Genomic DNA, 19,702 nt, shown 5'->3' on the forward strand with positions numbered 1-19,702 from the left:
TCAAGGAAGGGCAACAGGTCACTATTTACAGACATTGCCAAAAAAAATCTGTCAGCATGGGATATCCCAAGGGCAAGGGACTCTGCTATTGTGGTTTCTGCCATAGTCTATGATGGAGTCATTTTTGAAACTGAGTTCTAGGACCTACATTGTTTTTTCAAACTCCAGGGACTAATTATTTCAAGTCAACTTGCAGAGTGCACTTGGGGCCCTGTTTTAAAAGTTTACTTCACATGGTTGCATTTATTGGCCTTTTGACTGTCAAGAAGAATTACTCTGTACAGTAATTTAAAAAGAAAAGTGATGCTTTTTCAAGTAATTATCAGCAAAAATGCCAAATAGGGAAGTAGAGCCTAAATATCCCACTGAGAAAACTACCTAGATAGAAAATAATGCTCCCAGATAATACCACAAAAGCAAACTCCTTGGCAGATAAGGTTCTTTATCACACCATACTCACCCTTCTTTAATGAACTGGACTTGGTGACTGTATTTAAACCATGAACAGAATTTAATCCCATTTTGTATGCTGAGAAGTCTAGAGGCTATTAACCCTGAAGTGTATAATACTGTATTCTTGCAATAAGTAAACAAGCTTACCTTCCAATAGTTTTTCTTGCTTTACAGATCTCCCTGGCTATCACAAAGGATACAGAATGAAGGTGCATACAGATACGCATAAACAATACAATTTTTAAAAAAGCAACCAATGTCATTTACATTCCAGGTGTATGCTATGGCTTAATGCAGCTCCATGGGCCAAATATTGTCCAAGGTCTGTTTTAGTAAAGTTTCATTGTAAAATGTAATGTCCATCAATTTCCTCATGTCTACAACTGTTTTTATGCTATAGATTTGGGAAGTTGCTAAAAACCTGTATCGCTCCCAAAGTCCAAACTATTTACTATTTAGTCCTTTACAGAAGAAGTTTGCTGATGCTCATTTAGAGTAATTCTGCTTAACACAAAATGTACACTGGAAAGTAACTGAAGACTAAGCATTCATTTCAGAGTAGAGGTGGTTCAGTGTAGTGGTGACTATTATCTTGCGTTGAATCCTACTTAGTGAAACACTAGGAGATATGTTGAAGGCAGCCAACCACCACTTAGTCAATCATGTATTAATGGGCCTTGAAGCTTTCCCAATATACATCCTATCACAGTGTTACACATGGGATTAAAGCAATGTGCAGTTATGATGGCATATGCAATATATTATATGATCATAATAATCTGGCCATGTCTTCACTACTTACAGATACGCATAAACATCCCTTTCCGACAAAATGGAGGAACAAAAGCATGAGGAAGAAACCATATTCAATGCTACTTGTGTTCTCTGTATATATGTGTTCACTGGTGATTCCTAGGATCCAGATGGCCAGATTCAGTACTAAGCACTTGTGAATTTAGTGAAGACTTTCCCAACCCTATCTACCATGACATCTTGCTATAATCCTCCCTTCAGCACAATTGATCTATTGGGAGTCCCTTCATACAGCCATGAACTTTCCTATTTCATACGTTTGCTTATGTTAATGAGACTGCGCATGAGTGAAGACTTTAAATCACATGTCCTGGGCCCAGCTTTACTATTTAATATAGGGCCATAAGTTAGTTAACCTCTCTATATTACTCATTATCCTACAAAGGACATAGAAATAATAAAGAAAACAACAAACCCCACCCCATAGGGCTTCAGTGAGGACAAAATCAGTTAAAACATGTGAAGTACTGAAAACTTTGTCTTTGTTTGTGCTCAATAAATGTTGTGATCATCACCACTATCACTATCATCACCCCCCTGGCACATTCTCCTCCCTCATCTCTGTAAACTCAAATCCCTTCATCAGACTTCAGCTATATACCCAACACAGACCCGCTTTTCCATGACTTTACCCAGATATCAGTTGGTACTACCAATTTTTGTGTAATTGTCTTAAGTACAGGAAGCATTTTCTTATCTAGACTGAAACTTACTGAAGACAAGATTTTTCTGTGTGTGTGTTTTGCATGTAGAATGAATCTGATAGAACTGTTGGTTAGTAGTTGTCGAAGCTAGGTTGGAACATCCAAATGTAAATCCAGATTGGTTCTCATTTTAAAATAATATTCTTTGGGCCTTCCTGGTGGCACAGGGGGTAAAGTCTCAGCATTTATCAAGCTGTCACCAGCCACTGTGGCATGAGTTTGATCCCCAGCCAGGGAGCTAACCCACATGGCGCAGCAGACCTCTTCTGTCTTGCCCATTGCTCCCCTCAGCCATGTATTTCAGTAGATCTGCCTGTTCTGCTCCCAACTTTGTCTCTGGCGAATCCTCTCACCCCCTGCACCTCTAGCCTACACCCCAGTTCTTATATGCATAAATAAAAATAAATCTTAAAAAATCAATATTCTTGGTATAAATTGATAAAGTAGTAATTAGTAGCGGTATAATTGAAATGTGCAATTGTTCTATGTCTGTCTGATATAAAACATCTAAAATGGAAAACAACAGCAGGAACAAATTTAAGAGGGATGACAGCAAGAGGGAAAAAGATCCTCATTCAAGATCTGCTACTAACTGTTTCACATTCTTTGAGGTTTAGAAGTTAAAACATTGCTAATTCATAATCTACAAAATGTAGGTCAGAATTAATGACTTTTAAGGTTCAAAACAGACAAGAACCTTTGAGTTCACTGAACCTGGATTTGTTTGGGTATGATATGATGCTGTGTTCTGGACAGGTGACCTTCTCCAATTATAGGGGCATCAAACCAACACTGGAAATCCCATTTAGCCTTTGCTAATGATTATTTTTGGTGATTATTTTCGGAGCAGAAATGGGACCCAATTCTAGCCAATGAGACCTGAGGGCAAGTTTGCTGTGAGATTTCTGGAAAAGAATTTCTTTCTGATAAAGAGAAAGGGTTACATGAGTATGGCTTCTTGAGGAAATAAGTGACTGATAGCTGCAGTGCCATCTTGAAGCCATAAATATAAAACTAAGAGAATGGCAGGGGAGACAAGCTAGTGCCACAGCATACTTACTCAGTTGCATTATCCAGTTTATTAATTCATACAACCCCTCACATCATTTAAGCCATTTTAGTTCTACTACTTGCACCTGAAAAAATTCCTCACTGTCAACATGCTTCTAAGAACCCAGCCATCACATGCTCGGAGTCCACTGTTAAACTATGGGAAATCTAACACACAAATTATCTCTGATGACTCACAAAATCCTCTCTGGGAAAGTCTTTGATTAAATGCTGCACAAAACCAATGTTTATTTATCTCACTTTGATATGTTGGCTTCTTTTTGTAAACTGAGGTTAACATACACGTAATCAGAAATTTAAGTCAATAGGAAAAGCTATCTCCCTAATTTCTAAACAGATCTAAACTGTATTTTCCTCAAAAGAGGTCGTCTATTCCTGCATTCTGTGGGATGAATTTAATAAACTCATTTTAGCACTCTGTTACTATTGATTCTTTCCAAATGTTCCTTCCATTTATTTTAATGATTTCTTAGTTATGTATCATGTTTCTACATCTAAACATTCTCCTATGCCTCTGCTTCATAACCTGAAAATTTAAATTCTATTCAAGATCATGAAACTCTCATGGCACATACATCGGCAACAGAAACTTGCAAACTTAGACTCGTTGGCACTGTCAGAACAGAAAGCACTGTAGCTGCACTCTGCCCAATCCCCTTCCTCGCTACAGATGACGAGCCTGAGGCCAAGAGGCAAAATGCTTTGTGAAGGTATGATAGAGAAAATCAGCCTCCCTTCCCAATGACTAGTCCCTGCCTGCTTACCAAAGTAGTCGTCCTAGAAAACACCAGGGAGAGACAAGGTGTGAGCCAAGACACCATGTCTCAAGTTCATGGAAAATAAGTGAAAAGGCATTATAAAGGCAGCACTATCTTCAAGAAACCAATTTCTCCCTTAAAAGCAGACTTGCCCCATGCAGGTGAATGTTTTTCTTTTTCTTTTATTTTAATTATATTTCAAAGCAAACTACTCTTCACAGAGCCTGTGGATACAAGCATGGAAGCTGGAATGGCCTTTTAAGGTCAACTTGTCTAAACATACGAAGCAAACCAAGGCCTAGAGAGGTTCAATTGCTTATCCCAGCTTGAACGGCCTGCACAGCCAGAGTCGCTCGATGGGTCACTGCTACATGGTAAGAATGCAGGGAATGCTCTCTGGTTTGAAGTGGGCAATCGCTAGGGTTTGGACTCGTTTAAGTGTGCTCATAGGGGCTTGAACATGTTCCCTAGCATAGAACCCAACTCAAATAGTGGGAGATTCAATCAGTTGCTTAACCAAACAATCCTCTCCCCTGGGGCCTGTCTGACTTCTCTGGGACAATTTCCAAGACTGGGTAAGTGGGGTCCAGGCTAAAGACTTTGTAGCTCAGGCCAGACACTGAGGTGGCAGGATCAGCCCTGAGTCCCAAACTGCTCAGCGAGGCTGACAGAGTAACAGGGCCTGAGCAGACAGCATCCAACATGGGCAAAGGTAGGGAACTGGCAAGGCTCCCTCTGATCAGATTGTTCAACAGCCTCTGAGCTAGCTGGCCTGGCCGGGTCCCAGTCCCAGCCCTGCTGCCCCGAGCCAGGGCCCTCACACTAATGCAGGCCTCGAGCGGCAGCCTTGCATGGCCTAGATCTCCTGGCACTGCATCTAAGTCAATCTTGCCTACAGCTGTCAGCGGCACAGTCTGTTTGATGCCGCACGGATGGCAATGATTCAGTCATTCTGGGGATGCTTCCAGGGCCGTGTTCTTGGGCATAGGGAAAAAGAGAATTCCCTCGGGGACGTGGGGTGCGTGAGGAGACGTGGAGGCAGTTGGCTTGTTCTCATCTAAACGCCATGAAAAGCTGGCCAGCGTGTTCTTGTTGAAACCTGGCAGTCGAATGGCCCCTGACATTTGACTCAGGACCATCCAGGTGACCTATTAAGTGAGACGCACTCCTGATGGCTTACCGTAGTGGATGTACTGGCAAGCTCTGGGTTGCTCTAAATAATAAAAATTCTTTCTGACATTATGTAGGCAGAGAGGGAAATAGCCCCTTTGGTGAAACCCCGTGGACTTTGCCTTCACCTCGCTGCAGAGGGCTGCTGATGCAAAGGCTAGTATTTGCCTGCAATCTTTCCCTGGGAAGTAATTAGTTTCCATTTAGAGGGATGACAAATTGATCAGGCAGGAGTCGCACTGAGCTCTGAATTGAAGCTAAACTGTGATGGCTGTGGCTCTGGCAAGTCAGGTTTGTAGGTCTGTCGATGCATTTTACAGTTTCAAAATTCAATCACCCAACAGCAGGAGAGGAAAGACACTGCTCTGAAGAGAGAACCAAAGCCTGCATTTCCTTCTGCAAGTTCATTATCGCCTCGCTAAAGCATGACGGTGGTGTGAAATGGGTTAGACGCACGGATGCCTCTGTTAACGGCCAAAGAAAAAAAAGTCGCACATCATTAGGAATGGAATAAACGATACTGAGGCACAGAGCAGAAATGATTTGATTAGTAATTTCCAGTTTTGAAAAGACCTGGAAAAGTACCAAATGACTATACAGAAGGTGTGATGGAGTTCTTAATTGCTATAACTGCTCTGGGAGACTTGATGATTTGTGACATAGAATACAGCACAGTACGCTAACGCTAATAACCGTTAATTAAATGCAGCAATGATATACTCTCAAAATGCACATACAAGTTACCATAATTTCTAGATTAAAAGCTGCACTGTCAGAAGCCAAAGGCAAAGAAAGGTGGAGGCAGCAAGAGACATTTCTCTTGCCTTATGAGCAGGCCCTATGGTCTACCCAGAACACAGCGGCCAGAAAACACTATGGGAGAAAAACACACTTAGCTGGAAAATGTGAAACGGTTCCTGAATGAAGCCGCCCCTCTGGAGAGAGAGTTATTAATTCCGAAAGGCTGTTGCAGCACCAGACCATCTGGCGGTGTGTGGAGAGTTCAGTGGCTGGTGCAGCTTCCGGTTGGATCTGCCTCGCTCCCCTGATATTTCCCACTTGAACTGTTGTCATGCCAGGTCAGAGATGTTTGGTGGGAAGGCGTGATGGGAGGAGCCTGGGGAGATGGGGGCTCTGCAGAGTTTTAGGTGCTCTCCTTTTCATGTCCAGTCCCTAATGACTAACAGGAGGTGAGGATGGGTAATGGGGGGTGGGGGGTTTCACATGAAAGCTTCATTTGAATGGAAGATAAAAGAAGCCAATTAATCTCCCTCCCTTTGGGTGAAGAAAGCTGTGAGCTCGAAGGAAGGAAGGCAAAGGAAATGCTACTACTTTCAACTCAATTATCTTGGTAATGGCACACAGAGAAAGCTGAGGCAAACACAGAAATCCAGATACAGTCAAACACTCCATTTAAGGCCATGGTGCTCACTTTCTGGTTTAGGTACTACTAAAACTGCCAGCATTTAGGAAACACTAGAGGCCTGCCTCTTGGAGAGGTCAAGGAGCAAGAGAAATGTTCTTTGCTTGTCATCCAACCAGTGTCTACTGCACCCTCACTGGAATACGGAACTGAGTCAGGCAAGGAATATACAAGGGGGTTATGTCACAGGTTATGCAGCACTTTTGGGGATAAATGTTCCTGGAATGAAGAGGAAGAGAAGATTTTACATGGAAGAGCTGGGCAAAATGTCCTGAAGGTGGTGGCAGCTGAAGGAAATCGTGAATAAGTTACAGGATCCGGACATGAGACAAACAAGGGGAAGGACATCTGAATATTAATTCTCCAAGCGATTCTGACGCATGCGTATGTTTGAGAACCATGGAGTTAGAGGACAACAGGGACAGGAGATCCTAGGATGTTGCCTCAGAGGCTGCTGTGATTGAAAGGAAGGGACAGACTGGGGCTAGTCCTTGGAGAGGTAAAATACAGAGCACTTGGCAAGGGAAGAGTCTTGGGGAGACTTCTTTGGTTTCTGGCTTTGGGAACTAGCCAAAATGTGAATATGGGAATAAAGGAGCAGGAAAAGGTTTGGGTAGGGTTGGGGAGAGAAATCAGAGATGATAAATTCAATTACTGTGTGATAACAAAGTTACTTCCTTGGATTTCAAAAGCAGTGTAGAAAAATTCCTAGGATTCCATCTTAGGATACAAAATGGTGTCATTTAGAAAGCAGGGAATCAATTCACTTCATCATTGCATATACTTTCTCTTCATATAAATCAGTGATAAAAAACGTATAATAAGATTCTTAGGAAACACACAAAAAAAATAAAAACCAGGGAATCAGCAGAGCACACATAGAGAGGCAAGGATCTGCCTCAGTGATGGCACACTTTCCTCGGGGCCCAGGAAGACATGTGTGTCAGGAGTGGGACAGATGTCTTATTGACTACAGACTATATGGACTGAAGTTTGATGGGGAGGTCTGAGATGGAGACATAGGTTAAGTACTGACTGTGAGAACACTGGGTGTGGGTAAAATCACCCAGGGTGAGAATAAGATCTTGGGTTATGTGGCGCACAAAGGTCACTGGAAGAGATCTGGGAGTTGTTAGAGATAAGAGGAGGACAAGGAGAAATAAATGTCATAAAATCAAAAGGAAGGGAGTCTTCCAGGTGGCCTGGGGGTTGAGCCTCAGTGCTACCACTGTGAAGGCCCACTGTGACAGCCTGAGTTCAATCCCAGGCCAGGGAGCTACCCACATGGCGCGGCAGACCTCTCCTGTCTAACCCGCTACTCCCCTCAGCAGTGAATTTCAGTCAATCTGCCGGTTCTGTTCCCCACTCTGTCTCTGGTGAATCCTCTCACCACCCACACCTCTGACCCGCACCCCAATTCTTCTACGCAAAAACAAAATCTTTAAAAGCAAAAAGAGGGAAGGAGGGATGGAGGGAAGGATGGAGGGAGGGAAAAAGGGAGAAAGGGAGGAAGGAGCGAGAGAACGAGCCAAAAGAGTAGTCATATGCTTCACATGACCTTTATTTTTTTATTTATTTTTTAAATATTTATTTATTTATACAAGAATCAATCGGGGTACAGGCCAGATGTGTGGGAGCGTGAGAGGATTCACCAGAGACAGAGCGGGGAACAGAACAGGCAGACTGACTGAAATACACTGCTGAGGGGAGCAGCGGGCGAGACAGGAGAGGTCTGCCGCACCACGTGGGATTCTCACCGGCCTTGCTGGGATTGAACCCGCGCTGCAGAGGCTGTGGACAGCTTCACAGTGCTACGCTCAACCTGCTGTGCCACCAGGGAGGCCCTTCACATGCCCTTTAGGGAGGGTCTGTGATGAGTGCAGACTTTTGAATCTGGGAGGGGAGATCACTGAAGTCTGTGAGAACAGGTCAGTGCCATACAGGGCAGAGACAAAGCCAGCTGCAGGAAAGGATGACAAGTGACAAGGTTTAGGAGACAAAGGAGTCTGAGGAGGAAAAGCTAGGAGTGGAGATGTGATAACTTTTTCATGTTTTAATGAGAGACACTATAGTATGTTTACATGCTGAAAAAGAGAGATTCTGAGATGGGACTGTTGCTGGGGAAGGTAGAGGTGTTGGGATATGGAACTCAGGGGCACAAAGACTTGAGTTTAGACAAGGGGAATGAAACCTCTTCAGGTAATAATGGGGGGACAAATCATCACTGATGTGGAGGCAGGTTATTGTTTCAGCCAGGTTAAGGCTAGGCAAAGTTAAGGCTTCAATAGTAAGTATAATTCAATTTTGCTTTCAAGAACATGAATCTGATTGAGGAAAGGGATGGAGATCAGATCTGGTAAATGTACAAGGTTTTATGGGACGATAAATTAAGACCCAAAAGTAAAAAACAATACTATAAGGTGTTAAATTAGGGACAGAAAAAGACTTCTTAGACAAGACCTCCCAGAATATAAGTGAGGGCAAAATAATGTACTTCATGCTGGAAAAACTAAGGATCTCCTAATAAAGGTCACTACAGATAATTAAATCTTAATAGATTAAAAGATATTGGAATTTCTATAAATAACAAATGACCCCGAAGTTAGGATATATAAAAAATAGCAAATCAACAAGAAATCAGAAAATGAGAATTCATCAACACACAATACCTTATACTGTCAAATAGCAATACCTAGAAAGATGGATAACAGTAAGTTTTGGCAAGGACGGTTGGAGGTGAGAACTTTTTATGCACTGTGGGTGGATGGTAATAGTCACAGCCAAACTGAGTAGCCATCTGCAATATTTACTGAAATTAATTTGAACACGGGTTGTGACCCAGCAATATCTCCTGGGATGTATCTCAGACAATTACTGCAGAGTCCCATAAGTGGTCACAGTACAAGGATGATTATGGTGGTAGCGTGTACACTAGTGGGAAGTGAAGGCAACTTTATATATGCTTTACTAGGGGGATATTCTGAGAAGCATGTACACCAGGCAGCATGGACAGATCTCTTAAAAATGTGTGGAGTGATAAGAAACAGAACTAAGATTTATGGCGCATTAAGACTTATGTGAGCTAAACATAGCCACAGAGAAACACTGCTTATTTGACAGTTACACAACTAGCACCCTAGGCTGGGTGGGTGCCTGAGATGTAGAGAACAGACCCTGATAAGGGGGGTAATTAAGAGAGTCCTCACTTAGATCCAGGACAACAGTGCACTCTAAGCTGAGGACTATGATTAATTCACATACCTGACCCTAAAGCTCTTATCTGTATATATTTATAAATTAACAAGAAAAGATTTAGGAGAGAGATGGATTTTAAACAGAAGTCTGGTAAGTCTTCCTGAGATGGTGGGGTTTGCGTTGCGTCTTGAAGGAATAGGACTTTAATAATGGGAGCAAAGGGGAATTTGGAGCTGCAGAAGTGAATTGAATGAAGATGGGCATGTACTAAGGATCACCGGAAAGAAAGAATGTCTGGAGAGGCTGGAACCAGGAGCACAGTGAGGGGGGACAGGAATTACAGGCGTCAACTGGGGATGACTTTGGTTAGTAGGACTGGAGCCGAGGAAAGATGAGGCCACACTGGCTGCAGTATGGAAGGGGAAAGAGAGGAAACCCAGATGCTGGGACACCAGACAGGAAGCTCCTGCAGAAGTAATGGCAGGAAATGACAACCCCGGCTCTGGCAGTGGGAGCTGAGTTTTCAGGGCCTGCCTGGTGGCCCTCTAGAAAATTCCAAGGTAGCAGTGTTGCAGCCCACGTCAGAGTTTAATGATGACTTTCTCAAAAACAAATTGTCATTGTGGCTGTGGAAAAGTGTTTCACTGTTCTAGGCCCACACTCCTGTCCAAGGGAACCAAGCCTTCTTTCAATCCCCTCCCACAAGCACCACTGGTATCAATGAAAGCCTCTCTGTCTCAGTTGATCTGTCTGTCTCTCTCTCTCTCTCTCTCACACACACACACACACACACACACACACACACACACACACACACACACACACAGACAGAGTTCTGTACTAATCAGAGAAGTAAATAGTGTTTCACTCCAGTGGATCATGGGATTTCTGTGTCCGCTTCCAATTTCTATTAGGTAGGCATGCCAGTGCCCCTACCTTATGCGTTTTTTTTTTTTTTTTTCCCTGGGAGTTTATTTTCCAGAGGTTGGTTTAGCTTATTCTAACTCATTCAAGTGTCGAGGCTCTAACCTTTTCCCTTGAGAGAATTATGACTGCTAGGAAAAATTTCCTGTTTCATCCTAACCTGTCTTCCTACCATCCGGGCCACCATCCACCATTTATTTTTCTTATGGGCACCAGGAAAATATTTTAAAGTATATTTTCTAAAGAGATGAATGTCACAAGATATATACATCCATGTACAATTTACACCACAGTCTCCCCAGGAAGGAGACCACAAGGCTCCCCTAGCCACCAAAATGCATCCCATGAGAGTAAACGTCCTCCAAGTGAGAATATAAACATCTTTTTTTCCTCGACAACCTTAATTCCTCTAAAAGGGCTCAGTCATCCTACCAAAAAACACACACTGTAATGTTTTCAAGTTTTGCTCTAAAACACAAGAAAACCAATCAGATGAGCAGAACCTCTACCAAATCTAGTCACAGAGACAGGACTGACCTCAGTCCTACAGTCCCATCAGAAACAGGGCAGAATTTCTTTCCTTTCTGTTCCCAACAGGGAAACTGAGGCAGGTAAACATAAAGCCATACCTTAGGCTGCTAAGACTGACCTAAGGGCTTGTCTGCCAAGTCCAACTGGGGATGATTGATTCCATATTTCTCTTTGAGCTGGTCTTAGAGAGGGAAAAAGGTTTAAATCCTCCTGGGGTCAGCTCATTTGCTCCAAACTCAAAAGCAATTACGTAGTCCCTCACCGATGCCGACAAGATGATATTTCATTTGGTTTTATCTGGAAAACAGATTTTTTATTTTCTTTCCTCTAGTGAAAGGGCTATAAAAGAAACAAGAATTTTGGTGTGGTGGTGGCGGTGGCAGCAGGGAGTGGTGGTTGGGGGAGATGCATGAAAAATTATACTTTGACATATATTATGCGCTTAATCTTTTGTGGCAACTTTTTTACATTTGTAAGAGTTATGGATTTTAAAAGTCAGGGCTAAGATGGCTTAATGAGCATTCACCCCCCTGGAAGTAGAAGTAGGGCTGATGTGTGTTAGTCAGCTGTTAGCTTTATTGCCTCTCTTCTGTACTAAAAGTGACAAGTTGAACACATTATAGAGAGCTCAGATGTGTTATGCAGATGAAGCCTGCAGCAATATCTGCCTGCTCTCTATTATTTATGATGTCTATATAATACAATGGACTGAGATTTAAGCCATTGTGATGCAGTTTGTTTTCCAGGGTGCTAAAGTACAGCACATTTTACAGAGAATTGCATCTCTGTTACATATTAATCAAATCCATCTTACATGCAGCTCTTACACTGTAAACTAAAGGGAAAAAAAGATTAAAGCGCTTGGCTTTTCCTCAGCTGTCAAGGACTGGCAATAAAATAATAATAAGGGCTTCTAAATAATGTGTGTGTGACAGGCCTGTGCTCGCTTGCACAGTCCTTTATGGAGGTTAACTACAAAATAAGTTCCAGTGAGTGATCGGGAACAGGCCTGTGTGTAATACTGTAATGCCAACGACGGCATAATTCTTGAAAAGTTCATTTGCAGAAAATTCTCTGACTTGATGAGGCAAAGTTTGGCCTCCTGAATCATTCTGCCATGGTGTGCGGCATTTGCAGAGTTGTTCTGAAGTTTACAATCCTCGCACTTTTGAACTTGCTTCAGCTGCAGTCCATTAAAAACCGAAAGCTCCATTCCTTGGTACCCAAGCAGGGGTTTACTGTTAAGGAAGTCATGGGAAAGTGGTTTTATGATGGGATACACACAAAGGCTGCAGAGTTCTGTGGTTTTGGCAGGACGGGGGGGATTATTTCGTTTTTGAACATGAAGGTGATCAAGGCTCGCTGTTACTTTGGGTTTGGATTGAAGATGGGAATCCTGGTGAGGAAGACTGGCTCTCTGGAAGTTCTGAGGGGAGCTCCCCTAGATGGGCATCCGGGAAAGCACTTCATGGCAACTTGTGAGACTTTCGTGCCTTTTCTTTCAACTCTACAGACCCTCAAAAAAGAACACAGGTTACAAGTGTCATAGCTGCTTCTGATTCTTCCTCTTAGGAATGGAAAATGCCCGCATGCCAACCTGGACTCACTTTTCAGCTCAAGGTAATTTCTAAAGAAAAGAGGGAAGGGAAATTGCACTTGGAAGCACTCAGTCTGCCAGAGAGTTAACAAAGAGCCTGAATTTGCTCCTTTGTGGTAATCAGCAGATACAACACAATGGTTTCAGAATCTGCCTTTCTACCCAAAAGCTCAAAGTACAAAATTTACATTATTATCCCCCTGCCCACCATCTATATAAACCATCCACCAAAATATCCCTACTTAGGGAAATCACTAGCTTCCCTGGGGGTCTGCTTTTCTCCCTCTAATATAGGAAGAACAACGCCTACCTCTTCCTACCTCCTAAGACCTCACAACGAGGGGTTCTGGAACTATGGGTAACATTATATTCCTCCAGTTTCCTATATCCTTCAACTTTTCTAAAAAGAACACCCGTGATCTGATTTATTAAAGTGGCAGCGAATGCTACTTTTAAAATACTTAGTTCAATTCACAAATCTAATAAGCATTTATTGAGTGCCCATGGTTTGCCAAAGCTCTGTTGTCACCTACTTAGGTATTATATACGTCTGAATTTTCAGCACTTATTCTGAAACGTAAGGGTGGCGTTACTTATGCAACCTTATCTACACATTACCAATATTCTGGGCACTTTTGAAGGAACATGAATGGCTAAACCCCACCTCCAACAAGTAGACTGAGAAACTGTATTTTGAAAGCTCTACAGGAGATGGGATAGCCAGGGTTGAGAAACTACACAAGGCATAATGAACATTAAGAGCAAGGCCTCCCAGTGAAACTTCAAAGCCACTGTAGACTCAAGCTGAACTGGGTTAGATGTTCCATTCTGCCAAGTTATTAAAACACTAAGCCTCAGCTTTCCCTTGGGTAAAATTGAGAGGTAAGAGAAACTACCTGACATTGTACATAAGAATCACTTACTGCTGTTTGGAATATGGTAGGTACTCAATAATTAACACAAACTATCATGTTTTCCTGAACTCTCTACAAATAGCAAACAAAAACACCACCTTATGTATGGAATACTGCAGGTTAACAACGTAATTTACAGGCGTCAATTTAACTCTATCCCCACAAAAACCACGGCGATAAGGTCTGATTATTCCTATTTTACAGAAGAAGAAACTGGCCCCAAAGAACTCAGTGTTTTTCTAGGTTCCCATAGGAGGAAGACAGACGGGGAACAGTTGAACTCAGATCTCCGGGTACCTAGAGCTTTCACTTCACATGGCTGCCAGGATGAACTGTGCTGTCAGTGGATGTGAGCTGTCATGGTGGTAGTCAACATGGCTGCACCATGCAGAATAGTGATACCTCAGCATCACCTCAGCTTTACCTGGAAGGCCAGTGGAAACAGATCACTGGGCCCCACTCCTAGGTCTGATCAGGAGGTCTGAGGTGGGACCCAAACATTTGCATTTTTAATATATTCCCAGGAGACATCCATACTGTGGGTGTGGGACCACACTCTGACAACACACTGCCATAGAACGTGTGACAGGAGGCCAGGTGCCCTCTCCACCCTGCCTGGGCCACTTCCCAGTGTTGAAGCCTCACCCCTCCCCTACAATGGAATTGCCTATTAACCTAGGCTACACCCTCCTCATTTGGTCTCTTACTCAAGAGTTTGAGCCTAAGGATCTGCTTTGGGCTTGACAAACCTAACTCTACTTGGCCAAATCATTCCTTTCTCCAGAGAGCTGCCAATCCCCAATCCCCTGGCACAAAACCCCCAAGGTGCAGCCCAGCGGACTCTACTCCAGAATCAAACACATGCGTGGAGGCAGCATGTCCAGCACCTTTGCTTCCTGGGAGAGATTTCCAAACTAACTGGTTGAAAGTGCCTGGGTATTTCTATTCACCTGGCTTATTGTCAACCACGCCTCAAAAGTCTCTTTTAGGGTCCACCATAGGCCTAGAGCCACACAGAACATGGACAGGCCCTTCTGTCTTCAATCCCTATAGGCAGGTAAATTAAAACTTGCCAATACTAAAGAACCAATTTGCCTTTTCCAGAGGATTTGGAAACATTTTCCAGCAGCTGGCCTCTGAGAAAACTCAGTAGCTAAATGATGCTGTTCTCTTCTCTACCTTCCCATCACCTCATCTTTTCCTCCTCCCCCGACTGCACAGGGAGTGATGTGTACAAACATAGGCCTCACTTCCACCATCTTCCTGTTTTCAAAGCTCCATTCTAGGACACCCCAGGGAAGAGAATCACCAGCTAAGAGTTTCTAAAATGTATTTCATCTCTATGTTTGCCTTGCCAAAATTGCTATCAGGTAGCTTGGAATTCCACCTCTTTGGGCCCTGAGGTGAAATGCTTGTGAAGGCCTAAAGGGAATGGCCTGGCTTCCTTGGACTGTTCTCTTACCATGGCTCTGCCTCTATGCTGCAGCTCACTCCTGTAAAAGTCAAGGAAGCCCAATCTCAACAAAAACCCTTTGCCTTCTTAATGTTCAGAAATCCTCACTAGCAGCCAAGAAGGTGAGTCACAAAGTTGGGCGCACACACACAGAAGAGGCACATTCAACTGTCAAGTCCTTGGAAAAGACTTGTCCTGGTCTAGACATAAAAGGAGCTTGCACGAGCTGCCCCGCCGAGCAATGCTGGCAAGCACAAAGCAGAAGCCAACTTCTAACATGGCATGAAAGACACTTAAAGCATTGTTCATTTTGGGGGAAGCGGAAATCATGAGGTACTCAACACTCTGGACCATGGAATCTGGAGCTATAAGAGACTTTTAGAGCTAGATGAGAGTGCAAAATTACTGTCTCCTAACTCCCTCTTTACTGATGGGGGAGGAAGGAGAGTGAGGTTCAGGCCTTAGAGGAGCAACCAGGTGGGAACAGTAAGCCACAGAGAACACTGAGCTTCCCAGACACCTACACTGTCTAGCGAGCAAACAGGGTTTCTGTAATGTACAGTCCACAGTCTGTTTTCATGCTCCTTTATTTAAAACTTTTATCCACTTTGGGAAGAAGCTGAACTTACTCCCACTCTACAGATCAGAAAGGCTGAGGCTGAGAAAAGCCAAGCAGTTGGCTAAGGTCACCAGGCCAAATGAGATGGGACGAAGACAATGTGGGCCCAAACCCACAGTTTTATCCCTAGGCTGGTGCTCTCTCCCCTCTTCCTGGTTAGGCCCCTTGATATGGGGGTAGGAGTGATCATGTGTGTGAACAGAATGACACACTGGATGACAAAGTAGAGGGGACCAGACTGAGTTAGCTTGGAAATACTCACATTCCACAGATCATAGGATCAACACAGTCCTGCCTGGGCAGCCTAAAGCCAAGTTTTCCTTGGGTGTTTACGGTCATTACCAATGGCCGGCTCACCACACATGAGCCATAGGAGACAGATCTGTGGAGAGTGGTCACTCAACATTCTGGACCAAAGCATCCATTAGACAGCTGAGCAGGCAGTTGCCTTGGAAACTTAATGCTGCTAATGCCCTCTGCCTGGGGAGCTCTACCGGGCTCGCTGCCTCACGTCCTCAGTCTTGTCTCACATGACCCCTGACAAGGTTGTCTACCCTGATCTTCTATTTAGAGTAACACCCTTCCCATTTCTCCTTACTTACCTGCCAACATATTATCTTTTGTTTACCCATTATGCTTGCTATTGTGTCTCTCCCGCCACTAGAAGGTGGGCTTCATGAGGGCAAGGCAGTGTCTGCCAACAGACTGGTCCACAGCACACATTTCATAAACACTTTTTCCTGTATTTTTTACTTTGGAAAAAAAAAAGTCAAATCTATAAAAAACTAGAAAGAATATAGTGAACAGCCATCTCCCTTCATCGAGACTCAGTGATACCAATATTTTGCCACATTTGCTTCAGCACCCTTTGTGTGTGTGTGTGTGTGCGTGTGTGCATGTGCACATACACACATAAGTATGTTTCTTGTTGGTAAGCCATTTTAAAATTAAGGAAGGCAAGTACCTCCTAAGAATAAAAGCATTACCACACTCAGAAAATTCAACTGATACATTATCTAATAGAGTCCACATTTAAATTTCCCCACCTGCCCTCAAATAATCTTTGAAATAAGTCTCCTTATTTTTTGTGCCCAGGGCCCCATCAAGGATCAGGCATTGCATTTGTTTCCATGTCTCCCGAGCTACCTTTAATCTAGAGTAGCTCAATCAGTATCTGATGAATGATCGAATGATTGGGTGACTGAATCATGCTGTGATGGAATCCTCCAGAGATCTGCTAGCAAGTCAGTGATGGAGCCAGTGCGGCCTCACCCTGAATTTGCTCTACAACTCTCTTTTCTACATTTCAACTCCCGACACATTCACCCCGGACATGTTTCACTGCCTTTCCCTCACACGGGTCCCTGGACTGTCATTCCCTTGTCACTCACCTTCCATGGGGAGGGATGATGCTTCTAGAACCTCACCCCATTTCAGGTTCTGTCATACTCCAGTACTGACCTGCTTTCTCAAGGTATAGGACTCTTTTCTACTGCTTCTGGCTCACATTCTGTTATACAAATACTGAGGGCCCACTGTATGGCCTGGTTGGAGAAATCTTAATGGAGCTGCCTGCAGGGGTGGGGGCACTGCCTCTTGAAGGAGGTGAGCTGTGGGTCACCCATGAGGCTGTGTGTCCTATGAGAAGGCTGCCTGTCCTCTAAAAGTCTATTATGATGCCATTAGTGGCATGAGCCATGGGATGCTCAAAATGCAGGAAAACTGTGCTCCAGGAGAGGGCAGGAGGAAGAACCCAAGAGAGACATAAAAAGGCAATAGGATTTAGAGAGCACTCTTAGGAGAGGAGGGATGATGGATGGCACAGAGGAGGTCGAAAGGAGGGGGAGACAGGACAGTATGGAGGAAGAAAAGCTAGAGATAGGGACAGAGGTAGGAGGGAGTCAGAACCTCAGGTTTCCAGGGATGCACAGCTCCATGGGAGGCAGACTTGCCAGAAAACAGCAGTCCCCGGGACTAGACAGGCAGAGAATAGGAAAGGGTCCCTGGAGGTCAGAGAGCAGAGTTAGGAAACCAGGAAGTCTGCCTTCACTGGTTCCCAGGGTGAATGGACAAAGGCAAAGGGGTTTAATTAGAAACCAGCAGGGCTTCCCGGCTTTCTCTTTTGTGAAATCTGGGCCCATGGTTATGGACCAAAAGGAAACCAAATCCCCTGGCTGCCCCTCACTGAGGCCTCCTTCCTGCCTTCTGTTCCTCTATTAGAGCTCGGCACTAATTATTGCCTCACAACCATCCTGACAATAGATGCTCTCAATGGCTTCCAAGTATGACTATATATTTTGAATCACATTTACCTAGCAACAGCCCCCTCCCCCTTCTGAGCCCATTTCCAGTATCACTGGAGCCTGGAATTGGTTACAACCTGCACTGTGGATACTGACCATCTAATTTCCTAGTCTCCTAGGGGCTCTAAATCCAGCCCCCTCTGACCTGCCAGCAGGAGAGATGACCTCACATTTGTCCTGCTTATCACTGGTAATAACCATTAGGGACAATGGCAGGCGCTCACACCTGCTGCCCACTAGGACAGCAGATCGGGTCTCCACAGGAGGCCAGAGATGCAAATCTCCTTGTCCTTTTCATCACAGCATCACTCCCAGGCGCTCTCCCACATGGATACCACCAAACCAAGATTCGGGAGAATTAAACCAAGGAGACAGAGCATGCCCTGCCCCCTCAGCAAGTCAGCAAGCGCTGGTCCCGGGGTTGACAAGATGTTGTCAAGCAGCAGCATTGATCAAAAGACATTTTGCGGCTGACCCACTGGCCGTGGCCCAGCCATATGTGCAAAGGCACAGGCTGGGACATGGGACTAAGGGGTGCCGACTGTACTCTCTGCAAAGCCATTTCTTTGTAGGGAGTGATTTTCTGCAGCCCCGACATTCTCACGGCTGCCTGGGTTGTTCCGGAAATGGTGCCGTGACCATCTGGGACAGAACCTGTAGCGCTGGGGCCACTCCTGGCACCACGGTCTCTATCCCACATTCCAGGCTCACACCATCCTTTTAGCTCACCCCTCCCCGATGTCTGGAGACCCCATTAGGCTTTTCCTCTAGAGGAAGGCCCTCCCCGCACAGAGGAGCATGCCCACGGGCACCAGCCCACTGCCAGGCCCAGGTCGTCAGGCCCCGCCCTTGCGTTCTTTTTCAGGCGAGCCAGCAGCCCGAGCAGCCAGCAGCAAACCGGGCCCCAGCCCTGCTGTAAAGTATTAACTCATACTGAACACAGTTTGTCTCCGAGGACCCTCTTGGCCCCTTCGTCATCCTGTGCTGACATTTTAATCGTGCTTTTGTGGGAGCTGGCTGGCAGTTTGTCATCAGGAATGGCGCGGCGAGGGGCCAGAGCGGGTTGCTGGCTGTGGCTGCTGCTGAGGGAAGCAGCCCATTCTGACAGACTGAGCAATAATCTGAACTTACTGCGCCGAGCCTGTGGGACACCAGCCGGGCCGCTTTATCTTCTTCATTAAAGTGCGCTCAAAAAAAAAATCCATTTTCCTTTAAAGTCTCAGGAACAGATGGAGTAAAATTAATTGCGCCATTAAGTCCCGATAGACAATACCAGAGTGGTTTTCTTTCAACTGTGCATGTGTGTTACAAAGTGCTCTTCGTAAAAGGCAATTACTGCAACATTTGCCATAAAATAAAGGTTGCTTTAATGGGCAATAAACACAGGCTTCAAATTTTGTATGAAATGGGTCTCCAAAGGGCGCTGTTAGAGGCAGCTCAAAGGCACGACTGACTTTAGTATTTCTGCTCGGGCTTCAGCTCAGCTAGTTCCGAGAACAATGATTCCCCACCCTTGGATATATTCTGATAGAATTATGTATGTGATGTTCACTCGCTGCATGGGCCTCTGCAGCCAGATTTTTCTGGTCAGCAAATGGCAAGCAAGAGAGAGAAAGAGAGAGAGAGAGAGAGAGAGAGAGAGAGAGAGAGAGAGAGAGAGAGAGAGAGAGAGAGAGCAAGTTCACTACACTAGGGGTGTCCTCGGCAGTACCCACTGCCTGAGTGGAATGAGCCAGTTAAAGTGACAGGCGGTTCATGGGGGCTGGAGAATACA

At 44.5% G+C, this 19,702-nt stretch overlaps 1 protein-coding gene and 1 long non-coding RNA gene across 10 annotated transcripts in view; both read right to left on the reverse strand.

The window, feature by feature from the left end:
* Positions 1-19,702, reverse strand: part of AUTS2 (activator of transcription and developmental regulator AUTS2) — a 1,093,480-nt gene that overhangs the window by 125,152 nt on the left and 948,626 nt on the right. The gene's annotated exons all lie outside the window — the stretch shown is intronic.
* LOC129145513 (uncharacterized) lies at positions 9,940-18,447 on the reverse strand. Its single transcript, XR_008551201.1, has 3 exons — positions 17,017-18,447; positions 16,228-16,377; positions 9,940-12,549 (listed from the first exon to the last, which is right to left on the reverse strand). It is a non-coding gene; the product is annotated as an uncharacterized LOC129145513 (long non-coding RNA).

The sequence above is a fragment of the Talpa occidentalis genome, unplaced genomic scaffold (genome assembly GCF_014898055.3).
Source record: "Talpa occidentalis isolate TD23 unplaced genomic scaffold, MPIMG_talOcc4v2.1 talOcc4.12, whole genome shotgun sequence".
Classification (NCBI taxonomy): domain Eukaryota; kingdom Metazoa; phylum Chordata; class Mammalia; order Eulipotyphla; family Talpidae; genus Talpa; species Talpa occidentalis.